Source organism: Sander vitreus, chromosome 18 (genome assembly GCF_031162955.1).
Source record: "Sander vitreus isolate 19-12246 chromosome 18, sanVit1, whole genome shotgun sequence".
NCBI lineage: Eukaryota > Metazoa > Chordata > Actinopteri > Perciformes > Percidae > Sander > Sander vitreus.
This window is the reverse complement of record NC_135872.1, coordinates 6,608,878-6,621,569: the sequence shown is the minus strand read 5'-3', so window position 1 is coordinate 6,621,569 and position 12,692 is coordinate 6,608,878. Positions and strand designations below refer to the sequence as shown.

Below are 12,692 nucleotides of genomic sequence, written 5' to 3'. Positions count from 1 at the left end.
TTGTTGGAACCTGAGGACATTTTTTGCTCGATAAATGACTGAATCTATTACATTTCTTTTAATTAAGAGTATTAGAAAAGGCGTTGATTAATTTTCTGTTACTTGACTTGAATCGACTAATCCTTTAAGCTGTGGTAGGATCAGGGGGCAGATATATTTACATAATATATTACTAAATGTATGTTTCTCCAAATTGTTAATTTGATGGCATCATATTTCATTTTATTGTGTGGTCGTTTCTGTGGTCACATCTGCAGGATTTTCTGTCCTCCTAGAACAAAATCATAAAACAGTGAGGCATCTGTTTGTCAAGGGTTTTTCAAAACCACATTATTATTATTATTATTATTATTACACCTGATCTTCACCCAATGGGTCAACAGCTTATATGAATGTTGAGAGTAATGTAATGTGAGTAAGTGAGGGGGGGGGGGAGTCGGCTGAAATCATATTGACTGAACTGCCATTGAGACATGCACCCCTCTCATGCATTTGATATGCAGATGTCTGGATCCTCGCTCACTACCCCCTCCCTCCTCCTGTATTAATGACGTGTCGATAAAGAGCTCTCCCGTTACATCCACCCCCATCTTTAACCTTGATGCTGATCTGTGTTTGTGTGTGTCTGCCCTCTGTCATAGCTCTTTTATTATTTACAGCATCTCTGTCTGGGTGGGGCTTGTGTGTGAGGCCAACAATCGCCTCTAAGTAAACAACCACTGCCAATGACACGGGTGACCCTCAGACAGACAGACAGACACACACACGCACACACACACACACACACACACACACACACACACACCTTTCTAACTTCATCCGCCCTCTGACCACATCTCATTTCTAATCAATATGTTTTAAGCGAAGCCGCATCCGCCCAAAACAAATTTGAAACTTTGCTTGCTCGGTTGGTGTGTTTGTTTTATTGTATACGGTAATAAGTACAGGACTAGAAAAACAACACAAGTCTAAAATGGGAGTCGTGGGTTGTCTTTATTTCTATGCAATTCCATCCATCCCTCTGTCCGTGTGTGTGTGTGTGTGTGTGTGTGTGTGTGTGTGTGTGTGTGTGTGTGTGTGTGGGTGGGTTTGTGTGTGGGGGTGTGTGTGTGTGTGTGTGGGTGGGTGGGTGGGTTAGACTGTACTGAGCCTGGTCTCACACACACACACCTTCCTTTCTAACCTCATCCGTCCTCTGACCACATCTCATTTCCAATCAATATGTTTTAAGCGAAGTTCCATCCACCCAAAACAAACTTTGCTTGCTCGGTTGGTGTGTGTTTGTTTTATTCTACGGGCTGAGATTCAGGTGTCATTTTCAGGGTTGGTCCATGATGCCCTTTAGGTTGTCTTCAGGCGACAGTGAGAGAGCTCCATCATCCCTATCTGTGACACGTCAGCCTGCCTTGACTCTCTCTGAAGTCAAAGTAGCTGGTCTAGTGTAGGGAAGAGGCAGGAGGCAGACGGTTGGCACAGCTGTCATGAACATCTCATTAGAAATTGATTTTAGAGCTACTTATTGAATTAAACAAATCCTAGTGCTACCAAAAACCACCTATATGAGCGTTTTACTGATTTGGTGAAAGACAAAGAAATGCCAGCATCACTCTATGGAACATTTTAGCATCTTTCAGCTCATTATTTTGGTTTTTAATGGCCCTGTGGCTGGAAATGTGGCATGACTGTACAGACTACCATAAACTTAACTACACACTGTTCGTTTGGCAAATTGGCACCATTCAAAGTCTTCCGAATTAGCTATTAGCGGTTCCTGTTTGTGATGTGCCCATGGATGTTCAGACAGCTACTCACTGAATTACTCTGATAATGTGGAAAAATATAAAAGTCAAGTTTAGAGCTATAGGGAGTGTCTTTTTTTTCATGATTTCTAAGTGAATTGATTGAAGTTAGTTTGCAATGGAAATAATGATATACTATCTATTTCTACTTTCTACTTGAACGGAGAATGAAAGTGTAGAGGTAAGGGGTCTTCTCCCATTGTGTATTTGTTTTTGTTTTGTGAAGACAAAATGTAGTGATGGCTTTTTGTAGAGTAATTATTGGTATAGCTTATCAAATAGAATGCCCAATTGTGTACATTTTAACATTCAAATAACAGTTGTAGTTATAGTGAATATATGTATAGTTTTGGCAAAAGAATAGGGCCTAGCCTCTGCAATTTGAACTTGACTTTGTAATAGCTGTCATTACTGAATTAAGTAATACTATAACAAAAGAAAATATGGGAAAATGTCTTTTTTTGTGTTAAACACACTTACTGGAGGTTCATGCTGCTTAAAAGAGACACAAATGCTACCTAGATCATTTGACAGATCTGCCAACATTTTCCTATGAAAAAAATATAATTCTTTATCATCATTGAAAATTGCAATATATATTAAACCACAGGAACTGACTTTTTCCGTTTGTTTGACTTTTCTTTGCAGTTTTATTAGTACAGACACTATGCCATAGCGAGCCATTACACATGTTTCAAAACCAAATATATCTTTGCTTCATCAACCAGATATCATCTCAGATTACCAGTTTGCTTATCCATTTGTTGCCTGTATTGCGAAGAACAAAGCTATAGAATCTAAAGGGCAATGCATTTCCCCCCGAAACTATAAAGCTCAAAAACTGTGTTTTTGTATCAGTTCAGCGTCGATAAGGTTTACTTTCCTCCTGTTCGTTGGGGTTGAATCCGCCATTCAGTGGGTTAGGTCCATACCTAGTTAGAAGAAGAAATTAAGATGTTTTAATGGTAAAAGGTTATTTGGCGCAGATTTGTAGCTGTATCTGTTAGGGTTAGAGTCTTGTCTTGTAACAGCATTACTAGTTAGAAGTCCTTACCTTCTATTCATCTTCTCCATGTCACGCAGGCGTCTGTGCTCTAAACAGACAAAGAAATGGAAATATGATCTTATTATCTTAGTACTAAACCCAATTTAATGTTTAAAATAATCTGTACATGTGGCCGGGTGATCTCAGTTGTTAGAGCAGGCGCACATATAGAGGTGTATGCCTCGACGCAGATGGCCCAGGGTTTGAGTCCGACCTGTGACAATTTCCTGCATGTCTTCCCCCTTTCTCTCCCCTTTCACATCTAGCTGTCCTATCAATTAAAGGCTGAAATGCCCCCCAACACATTATGTTGCTCTTGTGGGTCATTATTGTACTGATTATTTCCAAAATGAAAAAGACATTACATCAAAACAATATCATGCCAGCAAACAGTGACTCTATCTAGCAAGCTTCCCTTAATATTTAGTACATTAATAATAATAAAAAAAAAAAAAAAAAAAAAAAAAAAAAAACACCCACCAAATTCTCAATTCACACAAAGTCCTTGTAAGATTGTTCAGCACACAGCTGCTCTTTGCACATGACAAATGCATACAGGACATTGGCCAATAATTGACTCGGTTTATTCACCAAAAACAACACTCAAAATTCATTAAAAAAACTGTAACAAACCCATCACAGTGATTTTTAACTTCACTGTTTCAGTACAAGACAGCCAAGCAAATTTTAGAGTTTTATCACATCATCAAACTCTCTCTATCTTGTTTTTAGTCTGGTGCTTTGTTCTTTTTGCGTATATCAAATTAGAGATGTTCCGATACCAGTAGTGGTATCGGTATCGGCTCTGATACGGTGCATTAACTGGAGTTAATGCACCGATCCGATACCACGTAATAAAGCCTTAAAGAAAATCTACGTTAAAGTAGTTTATTTATGTTCTTTTTTCGCTATAACTGACGGTCAAACTGCAGAATAAAAGAACGTTCTGTGGCATTCATGTTTCACAAAGAGTTTAACCTGAGCCAGACCGACAACAAAGATAGAAATAATATCACATCCATACAGGGATAGTAGTATACAGTTCTTAAAACATAATAAAATATATGACACACTGGTATCGGATCGGTACTCGGTATCGGCCGATACGCAAGTTCAGGTATCGGAATCGGTATCGGGAAGCAAAAAATGGTATCTGACCATATCTATATCAAATTCTGACCGTCACCCTGAAATAAAGACAATACAAAATCTCTAGGGGTGACAGAAACAAGTTGATTCCCAAAATAATCACGATTCTTATTTTCTCTGATTCTGAGTCAATTCACAATTTACTTTTCTGTCCTGTTCCATTTGATGGAAAATCAATTCTGAATCAAATGGTGACAACAAGAATCCCTCCTGAATGCCACCCATCTTATACTATAAAACCTGCGGCTTACAGGTATAACAGTGACCAGCATTTTGTAGTGGTAAAATCCTATATACTTTACAGAAAACAATAGTATTTGTGCAACATTTCATCAGTATGTAGAACATGTCCAAACACAGAAAACATTAACATTTGTTTTAGCCATGTTTAACCTAGATGTGTTGACATATTTCACCTGCAAATAACCAACAATGCTATAACACCTACAGAATTATCAAAACAATGCATACTGGGAAAAATAATGTCCAAGACATTGGGGACCTAACTTAAACTGAACATTTTAGGGTTGATTGCAGTATTACATTTATATAAGAATACATACATTCTGTGGATATATTGATTGTTTTTTATTCTAGTTCTTTTTTATGTCAGCATATATCATAAATCTACTGACTTTACTGTGAGTTAACACACTGTTACCTCTTTCACACCATCTACCAGGGTTGGGCTAGGGTTGTCTGAGCTTGAAAATTCAAACCAACATGGGTCTACATGGGTATGTTCCTGGTCATGACAATCCACAGATCACCTGGGTGATATAGATACAGTCTATGGTGATAGGGATAGACCGATTATTGACCCTGGCTGATTATCGGGCCGTTTTTTGGTAGTTTGCAGATTATCTGTATCAGCGTTTTATTTGCCCGATTAGCGATAAAGTAAATTAATCAAAAAAAGTGCTACTTTGGCTCCGCTACAGCTCTGTGTCTGTCCCTCTGCTTCGGTTTTACTCACCACTGAGTCTGACTTAATGTCCCCCCCACAACACTATCTGACTGTCTTTTACTGGGTATTATGTTGAAAGTTTCAAATTTATTAAATAATTGCTTAAAGCATTTAAACAAAGTTTTGTGTTGGACTTTGTAACATTTCAATATTTTAACTTTGATTTTAAGATTTTCATTGTTACTGTAAATGCATATTGGTTCCAAATATCAGTTAATCGGTTTCATTAACTACTAATAATCGGTATCAGTCTTGAAAAAGCAGTATCGGTCAATCGCTAGTGAAAACCCAGCGGAAAGCACATTGAGACAAAGTCATGTGTTTTTTTCAAAGTGTGCAGCGACCTGTGATGACTGCCCCACTGTAATTTCAAACCAATCACATAATTTGTCCCGCCCCGGCTGTTAGAGACCCAGGTCGTGCGCAATTCACATTGAAATTGACCCTGTTCAAACCCACCTGGCGACCTGGGTCGCGAAGATGAGTAGATCGAGAAGGGGTTCAAACACACAGTGTACCTAGGTATTACCATGACTGAGCCATCAGTGTGAAAGGAGTTTGTGTGACTTTACCTTTCCTTGCTTGATTGGCGCCTCTCCACATGGCTTTCAGACGGCCAAAGAAACACTCCCCGGGTTCGGCCATGAGGACGACCAGCGTCAACACAAGAAAGATCATAACACACTTCATCCTGAAAAACAAAAAACGATTTTGTATTAAATAAAGTAAGAAGAAAGCAACTTTTACTTGGTTGATAGTCTGTGCCAAAAGACTAGTAAAGAGTGCGATGAGATCTCTGTGCCTAACAGTTGTAAAGTACTTGTGTCTTTATAAAGACAGGGATGAACTCTAAGTCACAGTATTTACATACATTTATTTTGCAACATTTTAGTAGTCATTGCATTTGGCAATGTCGAGTTCTGTAGGACGATAAGATTTTTCAATCTCATTTTTTTTTTCAAGCAAAAACTGATTTTAATCTATTTCCATCGGTTGGGAAACATCCCACGGTTGAAATAACACGTACATTATGCACTGAAGTGCACGTACAATTTGAGCTGTACATGTAATTCTCATTTCAACATGCAGCGGTGCACGTAACTTGGCAATGACAATGCAAAGTCCTTGTATCAGTGTTAACAGCTTCTCTTGCCACTTAGAGGAACTAAGGGTGAGAAGGTCAGACAAGAGAATTAGGGAAATGGTTCTTTTTCATTTAAACTTGTGCCATTTTAGGGCATCCACTTAGTTTAAGGGATACTTTTCTGTTAATCTTTTCTGCTCATTGCTGTGTTTTTTTTTCCTGCATATTTTTTATTTATAGAGGTCACTTGTCAATCAAAGAGTGGCCAAACAAATCGTTTGTTAGAGGTTTAGCAGTGTTTGCCTCTACTACTACAGGTATCTATTTATCCAAAGCAGGCCGGTACTCTTCAAGCACTATTGTGGATCTTTTCTGGCAAAGAGCTTTTTGTTTAAAACAGCAACATAAAATGCTGATTTAACAAAAGTATAAGCTAACCCATTGCATTCATTGATATCTCGCTTTTTTAGTGTTCTTTCATCAAAGTTTCCACGTCCCACTTTTGATGACAAGGGCTCCAATTAAAAAGTGTGTACCATAAAACATCACATCAGGCATCGATTTGCAAATTCCACTCTACACATGCTATTGTTTAAAAGAACCCAGCCAGACTTCAGGTTCAAAAAGGGGAATTCTACAATGGCTGCCACTGCCCACAGAGCTTGTCTCAAATCAGTTTTATTTTTATTTTTTCTAAGTAGTGAGGAGACTCCCTGACAGAAGTTGAGCTATTTACTTTTCATTAACATGAACTCAGGGAAAACATATGACATTATGACGCTTCAGCATGACAAGCCACCACTTGCCTTAATTGCTCTTAAGAAGATAGCTGTCAGGTAGTGACGACTTTTGTAGAGTCATTATTGGTATAGCTTATCAAATAGCATGTTCAGCTCTGTGCATTTAACATTTTAATGCTCCCTGAGAGGCAGGAGTGTATAGATGTATAGGTTTGGCAGTTATTGGACTGAATAGTAGGCGTCATTATTAGGTGTCATTAATAATTTGACAACAATAGCAAACAAAACAGGATATGTCAAACACTTTCTGGAGGCTCTTGCTGCCTTAAACTGACACAAATGATAATTACAAGAACGTGAACAAAGAGCATTGTCGTTCATTCATCAGAGAGCTGTCCATTGTGCTGATTTTGTTAGAGACGATGTGCATCTCCTTCAAATGTACACTTAAGGCCCAGACACACTGTGCAGATTTCAGCCGTCGGGTGTTGTCTGCGGTAGCTTTGGGGCCGATTACACGTTAAGCATGTTTTGTTGACTTGTGGATAGGCCTATTGATGTTCAGTGATTTTAAAAGTAGCCTCAATTAGGCCTGCATGAAGTTGAGGACAGCGAGGAGGCATATTGGCACAATACTGGCCACTGTAACTTAAAGTAATATAATATAAAGTGGCTTATTGTGGACCTGCTGCTCACTTTGCTGCTGAGGCACACAAGGCCCACACACACACTTGTTGCATCATACACATCTCAGCTGAAACTAGAGGGGAGGAGGCATAAGCTATACTATCGGAGTATCGCCTCTTGAGATAAAAAGTAGAATAACCACACAAGATGGACCGGGGTTAGCTTGTTAGCATGCTAACTTCAGTAAATATCTCTGCAATACAATACATAGATGTCTTTGACATTACATTAGAACTCTTAGTCTCTCTTATTCTGTTCAGAATCAGAAAAGTCTACCATCGACGGTTACGATTTTATGGCTTATACTCCAATTTGTCAATGGAGAAATTGCATTGTATTTTTACTTCCGGAACCTGCTGTGGGCGGGACTGTTGAGCTCTATATAGAGGGTTTTCACCGACGTCACGTTCTGTGCGGTAACCTTGGACTTGGACCACAAAAAAGGCGTGATATTTGAATATCACGCCTATAATTGATATTGGCAAATTTTTCATGGGCGCAACCCACATACTCAGCCCTGCTGCTCATCCCACAAATGCATGTTCCTTACAAATGGGGCACCATTTGAAAGGGAACTAAACAGGCTTTCCGACAGTATAAGATTTATTGCCAAAAAGCATTTTTACCACAGAGAAATAATCTACCAAACACAAATTTCCTTACTTTTTGTGCTAAGTTTATTTGCCTTTACCCATTTAGTCATTGTATCCAGATTCCTGGTGATTATTTATCAAAACTCTCATTGTGTAAATATTTTGTGAAAGCACCAATAGTCAACACAACAATATCGTCATTGATGTATTTGGTCAAAAATATTGTGATATTTTATTATTTCTGTATCACCCAACATGCAATTAATAGTTTTTGACACGCTCTTAGACCACACGTCCATTTTCTCACACAATGACAAACACTAACGGTAACTTCCCACTTTGAAAAGAGAACACTGACAGTGCACGGACAGTTTTTTACAATGACGACCTGTCAAAAGGCAAAGAAACATGTATTCATCAATGTAAGCCTGTGAAGCTCGACAAAAAAGTGTTATGTGTTATAGTCTGACAATGACAACGCAAAGTCCTTGTTGTATAAGTGTTAACAGCTTCTCTTGCCACTTAGAGGAATGGAAGCGTGAGAAGGTCAGACAAGAGAAATAGGGAAATGGTTGTTACTGAGTTCTATCTGGCCTTTTTCATTTAAACGTGTGCCATTTTAGAGCATCCACATAGTTTAAAAAGTACTACTTTTCAGTTCATCTGTACTGCTCATTGCTGTGAATTATTTTTCCTGCATATTTTTTATTTATAGGCACTTTTCAATCAAAAAGAAAATAAACTTCTATTGGAGATTTTGTAGTGTTTGTCTTAACTGTAGCTCAGTTTGTCTTTATATCTATTTGATCAAAGAAGGCCAGTACTTTTCAAGCGCCATTGTGGATCTTTCCTGGCAAAGAGCTCTTGGACATTTAATGTTTAAAATGGCAAAAATGTAAAAACCTTACATGAAATGCTCATTTAACAAAAGAATGTATGAGCCAACCCTTTGCATTAATTGATATCTCACTTTATAGTCTTCTTTCATCAAAGTTTCCACGTCCCACTTTTGATGACCAGGGCTCCAATTAAGAGTATACCATAAAACATCACACCAACGATTTGCAAATTCCACTCTGCATATATTATTGTTTCAAAAGAACCCAGCCAGACTTCAGGTTCAAAAAGGGGAATTCTACAATGGCTGCCACTGCTCACAGAGCTTGTCTGGAATCAGTCCTATTTTTTGGTGTTTGAAGTAGTAAGGAGACCTCCTGCAAATGTTCAGCTTTTCCAATTATTTGTTTTTACATGAACTCAGGGAAAACATATGACACTAAGACCCTTCAGCATAAAAAGCTTTCCTTAATTGCCCTTAAGAATATAGCTCTCAGTGATGACTTTTTGTAGAATCATTATTGGTGTAGCTTATCAAATAGTCTGTCCAACTCTGTACATTTCAACATTTAAATGCTTGTGAGTGGGCGGAATGTAGGTGTATAGTTTTGTCCATTATTGGACTTTATAGTAGGTGAAAATGTGTATTGTATTCAGATATACAAAATAGTAAAACGTATAATGAATGCAATGTTTTATTTAGCAGAATTACATTATGTTGTTTTATTCTATCCACTATTTCCTATATTTCTAAGCAGATTTTCTATGCTGTATTCTGATAAAATAATATTTACTCAACACATAAAGGAACACTTCATTCTTCACTTCATCAAAAACATTGTAAATCACAAAATTTGGAGATACATGGTTTTAATACATGTTCATCTGAAAAGTAACTAAAGCTGTCAAACAAATGTAGTGGAGTAAAAAGTGCAATATTTGCCTCTGAGATTTAGTGGAACAGAAGTTTATAAGTTGCATTAAATGGATTTACTAAAGTAAAGTACAAGATATCAGCAAAGTAATTTAAGTACTTAGCCAAGGGTAGTCGTCTGCTGTAGTTTTACTGGTCACCTTGCTATTTTATAGTTGACGTGCGACTTTACATTGTCCTACGTGCTGATTTACTATCCCCAGAGGCGTTGAAGGACTGACTAGCCCCGTTTGACATTCTAGCTAACGTTAGCTAAAATTAGCTCGTGGTAGCTTAGACTGCGGTTAAGCTCGGGACTACAAATACTACAAATCTATCTGCTTGTTCAGGTACACAGTCACACCAGAATAGACCTGTTTCGTAAGCTGTATGTGATGGCCACATTCCTACACTTGCATAAAATGCAATTCAATGTGGAAGTAATCCAAGTATTCAGCATATGTTACTCAGATTGAGTAATGTAACGGAATAAGTTACAAATTACATTTTTGGGCATGTATTCTGTATTTTGTAACGGAATACGTTTTGAAAGTATCCTTCCCAACACTGTGGATCTGTTATGTTATTGCTAATACCAGAGCTATGTAATAGGGTCAGTATTGGTGTCAGTCCAATCCGGTGTGTTCGACCAGCGTCAACACAAGAAAGATTATAACACACTTCATCCTGAAAAGCAAAAACTCATGTACACTATGCATATTTCGTACAAAGTTTTCATCAAAGTTTTTTTTTTTTTTTAGATAAAAACAGTTCTTATCTTCTAGGATACATGTCCTAATAGTTCTAAATTGTGAATCCGCATCAGGATTTTGGATTAAATCATGTAAAATGAAGAGGAAATATTAGGTTTTTTACCTGCCCACAGACCGATTCAAAAGACTGATGTCAAAGAGAGCGAAGTTGACAAATGTGGGATCTACAGCTGATGGTCATTTTTGTATCCAACAGTGAAATACCGATCAGTTGTGGGTGGGGAAGACGTCAGTATGGCACTTATCAGTGCTGCGTCATTTTTTGCCCTTTTTTCATGCTGTTGGTCTAATTTTTGTTTCTAATCTGATTACTTCTTCAAGCAGTGAAAAAGCATTTAGACCCAAGATTCAACTTCCATCTATGAGGAGACTTTGCAAACTGAACAAAATGTAATGTAAAATGCAATTATATTATTGTTAGAGTGCACACTCAGTAAAAGAAATAATCCATAGCCCGCACAGACCAAGCTAATTTATTCAGCACATTTTGCTTGGTGAAAAAAAACTAGAAAATAAGGTAAACACACATGGAATCCTTAAGTGCACAAATAAGCAGTTTCGAGGCCTAATATTGATGTGAATCTCTGTGCCCTTTAAGTAATCATTTTGCCTGGGTAGCTCAATTGGTAGAACAGGCGCCCATATATAGAGGTTTACTCCTCACTGTTTGTGCAATATTCAGTGAAAATATGTTTCTTTTTGCATTTTCAATTAAGTTCTGGGCACAGATGGCAAGGTGTTGATCTCAACTTCCAATGTCACTTCCAAGTTTATCAAGCTGTGAGAAATGATAACTGTAGATTCAGTTTTTTTCATCTTGTGAAAATGAATACATTTTAGGATTTTTTACAACTGTTCTACCGTTACAAAAAGTAAAAAGTGCACATAGGGTCGTGTTTGTCGAGGGATCAATTCATAGCAGACACTCTGCTCTATCTAATATTAGGGGTGTAAGAAAAAATCAATACATTTGAGTATCGCGATATTTTATTTACTTCTCCAGGAACCATCACCTTATCGTGGTGGAGAGGTTTGTGTGTCCCTATGAACCTGAGGGCTGTGTTGTCTGGAGCTTGGTGCTCCTGGTAGGGTCTCCCAAGGCAAAGTGGTCTCAGGTGAGGGGCCAGACAAAGAATGGTTCAAAAATCCTATGAAAAATCGAGGAAGGGATGAAGTGACCCTGCCCGGAGGAAGCCCGGGGCCCCCGTCTGGAGCCAGGCCCAGATGGAGGGCTCGTCAGCGAGCGTCTGGTGGCCGGGTTTGCCACGGAGCCCGGTCGGGCACAGCCCGAAAAAGCTACGTGGCAGACATCCCTCCATCCCATGGGCCCACCACCTGTGGGAGGAACCGCTGGGGTCGGGTGCGCTGCCACATGGGTGGCAGTGAAGGTCAGGGGCCTCGACGGACCAGACCCGGGCAGCAGAGGCTGGCTCTGGGGGACGTGGAATGTCACCTCTCTGTGGGGGAAGGAGCCGGAACTTGTGCGGGAGGTGGAGCGCTACCGGTTAGATCTGGTGGGGCTTACCTCTACGCACAGTCTTGGTTCTGGAACCATACTCCTGGATAGGGGTTGGACTCTTTTCTTCTCCGGAGTTGCCCAGGGTGTGAGGCGCCGGGCGGGTGTGGGGATACTCACAAGCCCCCCCAGCTGAGCGCCGCTACGTTGGAGTTTAACCCGGTGGACGAGAGGGTCGCCTCCCTACGCCTGCGGGTTGTGGGGGGGAAAACTCTGACTGTTGTTTGTGCATATGCACCAAACAAGAGTTCAGAGTATTCGGCCTTCTTGGAGACCTTGAGTGGAGTCCTGCATGGGGCTCCAGTCGGGGACTCCATAGTTCTGCTGGGGGGACTTCAACGCGCACGTGGGTAATGATGGAGACACATGGAGAGGCGTGATTGGGAGGAACGGCCTCCCTGATCTAAACCAGAGTGGTTGTTTGTTGTTGGACTTCTGTGCTAGTCATGGATTGTCTATAACGAACACCATGTTCGAACATAGGGATGCTCATAAGTGTACTTGGTACCAGAGCACCCTAGGCCAAAGGTCAATGATCGATTTTATAATCGTTTCATCTGATCTGAGGCCATATGTTTTGGACACTCGG

At 39.4% G+C, this 12,692-nt stretch overlaps 1 protein-coding gene and 1 long non-coding RNA gene across 2 annotated transcripts in view; one reads left to right on the top strand and one right to left on the bottom strand.

Annotated features, from left to right (window-relative positions):
* Window positions 1-12,692, top strand: part of LOC144533167 (exostosin-1-like) — a 251,624-nt gene that overhangs the window by 115,208 nt on the left and 123,724 nt on the right. The gene's annotated exons all lie outside the window — the stretch shown is intronic.
* On the bottom strand, window positions 2,418-10,793 carry LOC144533168 (uncharacterized). The gene is made up of 4 exons (XR_013503405.1): window positions 10,691-10,793; window positions 5,533-5,651; window positions 2,854-2,893; window positions 2,418-2,731 (listed from the first exon to the last, which is right to left on the bottom strand). It is a non-coding gene; the product is annotated as an uncharacterized LOC144533168 (long non-coding RNA).